The sequence below is a fragment of the Trichechus manatus genome, unplaced genomic scaffold (genome assembly GCF_000243295.1).
Source record: "Trichechus manatus latirostris isolate Lorelei unplaced genomic scaffold, TriManLat1.0 scaffold00022, whole genome shotgun sequence".
Lineage (NCBI taxonomy): Eukaryota > Metazoa > Chordata > Mammalia > Sirenia > Trichechidae > Trichechus > Trichechus manatus.
In genome coordinates this window covers 14,875,394-14,878,994 of record NW_004443958.1, presented here as the reverse complement: position 1 = coordinate 14,878,994, position 3,601 = coordinate 14,875,394, and the positions used below count along the sequence as shown (strand labels likewise).

At 46.4% G+C, this 3,601-nt stretch overlaps 1 pseudogene; it reads left to right on the top strand.

Annotated features, from left to right (window-relative positions):
* The first annotated feature begins 1,569 nt into the window (after positions 1 to 1,569).
* LOC101360046 (dehydrogenase/reductase SDR family member 1 pseudogene) overlaps positions 1,570 to 3,601 on the top strand; it is a 9,466-nt pseudogene continuing 7,434 nt past the window's right edge.

Here is a 3,601-nt window from a genome sequence, read left to right as displayed (position 1 = left end):
GGTGCAATGGTTAATGTTTTCAGCTGCTGACTGAAAGGTTTGAGGTTTGAGCCCACCCAGAGGCATCTTGGAAGAAAAGCCTGGTGATCTGCTTCTGAAAAACCAGCCATTGAAAACCGTTTGGAGCACAGTTCTACTCTGACACACATGGGATCACCTTGAGTTGGAGTTGACTTGGCAACTGGTTTGGTTTCTTTTTTGGTCTGGAGGTACACTCAGAAGTAAAGTCAAGCATCTCTTGGCTTTCAGTGGAGACTTCATGCATCTTAAGGATCAACGAGACTGGTGGCCTGGGGAAGCCTGCTCCACACCGATATCCTCGTTCCCAGGACCCAGCCTGAAAGACCAGGGCTATGTCATTTCTCACATCTTTCTTCTTGGTGAGTTTTCTCATTTGTAAGCATTTCTCTATCATTTCTTGGTAGGGGTACACTATTTGTTTCCAGAACATAAACCCATCTTGGAATAGATACCCCTACCCCAACTTAGAGAACCTTTACCCCTACCCCAACTTAGAGAACATTTACCCCTACCCCAACTTAGAGAACATTTACCCCTACCCCAACTTAGAGAACCTTTACCCCATCCCAACTTAGAGAACCTTTACCCCTACCCCAACTCAGAGAACTTTTATCCCTACCCCAACTTAGAGAACCTTTAAAATGTTGACTCTTCTGCCATCCTCTCCCCACCCTCTTAGCCAGAAGGTGCCCACCCATTCAAGCTTCATAAATAAAGGATTTTAAAAAGCCTAAATAAAATGCAGTACAATAAAGAATTTGCAGCAATAATAAAAATCAATGCCTGGCAAATTCTTGAGTGTCAGGCAGAATTGTGTCTCCTAAAAAGGGAAACGATATTCTCCTGAACAAGACAAGAGACGAAAACCTAGTGGTAATGGTGAAGAAGAAAGCCAGTAGTGGGATTTGGGTCATGATATTCAGGCAGGGCCCTGGGGACAAAGACATTGGTGGGAGCAGGCTGCCCTGGGCCACCAGCCTAGCTGCACCTGCATGAGGTTCCACAGAAGGCCCCGGGGCACGGAGATTACCTCCAAAGGGCAGCAGAAACAGATTACGGACACAAATCCTCTCCACGGGCCCCAGTGTACTAGGTTATGCTCAGATTAGCAAGGAAAAGAACAGACAGCTGGCTACCAACTCCCATCTTGTTCGGTTGAGTCTTTGCCAGAACATTCAGAGATGCTCATGAATGGGGATCAGGAATTGAGGGAGGCAGAAGATGCTGTTCCCAGCCTAGGACTGACCTGTGGCCTAGCATGCTATTATTTCTTCACTTCATCAATTTCTAAATCTCCATACATTATTTGTGGTATCTAGGTCTTATAAATGTGGGTATCTGTTTGTCATTATGATCTTTTTATTCCACAAAGCCTTAGGATGGGGTTGTAAAATGGGCAGTTAGAAGGGGCACTGAGGATTATCGTATTCAGCTTTCTCACTTCACACAGAAAGAAATTGGGACTCAAGAGGAGAAAGGACTTGAGCCTCATAGGGTTGTCTGATCTTGGCTCTGACAACGGGTGCAGCTAGGGGGGATTTTACTACAATGAACAAGCCTGGGGAACCCCAGATGGTGAGTTCATGTTAGTCCTTCGAGAACCCAGAGAATATTAGTTGTCAATGTCAAGAGGATATCTGAGGATGGGGGATGTATGGACTGACTTGTGCCCCCGAAAGAGGTATGTTTAAGTCCTAACCCCCCGTACCTGGGAGTGTGACGCTGTTTGGAAAGAGGGTCTTTGAAGGTGTTATCAGTTAATGTGAGGTCATATTGGAGTCGGGAAGCCCCTAATCCAACATTAGGGGTGTTCTCATAAAAGAGGAGGAGAGACACAGTGACAGACACAGAGGGCCATTTGTGTTACGGCCATGCAAGGAGGAAGGCCAAAAAGAGACCCAGCCAAACCGAAAAACCCAACCTCACTGCTGTCGAGTGGATTCTGACTCATGGTGACCATATGTGTTACAGAGTAGAAACTGTGCTCCATAGGGTTTTCTTGGCTGTTATCTTTATGGAAGTAGGTTGCCAGGCCTGTCTTCTTTGGCACCGGTGGGTGGGCTTGAACCGCCAGTCTCTCGGTTAGCAGCCGATTGCAAACTGCTTGCGCCACCCAGGGACCTGAAGAGGAAGGCAGAGTGGAGTTACGCTGCAGCTGCAAGCCAAGGAATGCCTGGAGCTTTCAGAAGCTGGGAGAGATTTGAAAGGATCATCCTTAGAACCATGGAGAACCATGGAGGAGAGCATGGTCCTGCTGACCCCCTGAGCTCCTCCTTCTAGCCTCCTGAACCATGAGAAATAAGCTTCTGTCATTTTAAGCCATTCACTTGTGGTACTTAGGCACAGCAGTCCCAGGAAATTAACACACAGCATCAGGCCAAAGATCTGCTGTGGCCAGAGCTAGACTGAAGTGAGAAGTGGGAGCAAGAACAAAGAAAAACAAAGCACCCCTAAGAGATTTCTGGTCCCAAATCCAATAAAATCCCACTGCCTCCACTCTCACCACCCTGAACCTTGTCACCATCATTTTTTTCCTGGACCACAGCAATAACCTGTGTAACTAGTGTCCCTGCTTCTTCTCTGAAATCCTGAATCTATTCTCCAACAGCAATCAGATTGGTCCATTAAAATGCAAATCAGATCGTGTCAATTTCTGCTTAAAATCCCTACCAATGATTTTCCTGCACACCTGCAATAAATACCCAAGGCCACCAAGGCCCACATGATTGGCTCCTGCAAGCATTACCTCATTGTCTACCCACCATCCCTTGCTTCCCCTTGTTCTGGGCCCACTGGCCCACTGGGTTCCTTGAGCGCACCAAGCATGCCCCTGCCTCAGGGCCTTTGCACCAGCTGTTTCCTATTCCTGGAATGCCCTCTTCCTTGACATTTGCATGGCTCACTCTCTCACTGCGGTATGTGTGTGGTGCGTGTGGCCTCCTTATTCCCTCTGATTTAGAGAACCACGGAAGGGCAGCGTCAGCACCTAAGAGCAAACGTCTCCTTAAATTTTGTGCCCTAGGTATCTCATTTGCCTTCCCCTATTTCCTACCGTTTCTTAGGAAATCAACGTGTCAGAAAAGGTGGATTTTGTCCGTCCCTTTCAATTCAAAGAAGAGTTTTCTCTTATCTAAAATGACAATGATTTTCAGGTTCAAAGATGCATGCAGCTTGTCAAAAAAAAAAAAGGCCCTGCTGTTTGCACCCAGCCGATCCATCCCCCCAATGGTTGTTCTGCTGAAGAGCTGGGTGATGTTATGACACAGTAGAAAAACATATTACCCATTACAAATGGCATTGCATTATAAACTATAAATTATTGATAGGCAATGATATAGAATAATAACTTTCCCTCAGAGCTATTTGTCCGAGGCCTTAACAATTTCGCTCTCTTGAGTCATAGACTAAGTCAGCCCTGAGTAGGAGGTATAATAATACCATTGTGACTGAGCAGACAGACAGAGAAAATGGGGACTCTGGGGACTCAGGAGCCGGGGGGTGAGGGAGATGGTAGGTTAACGTTGCAAGATTTAGCCAAAAACAAAACAAAAGGACACTTGAATATTACATGGAACATCAT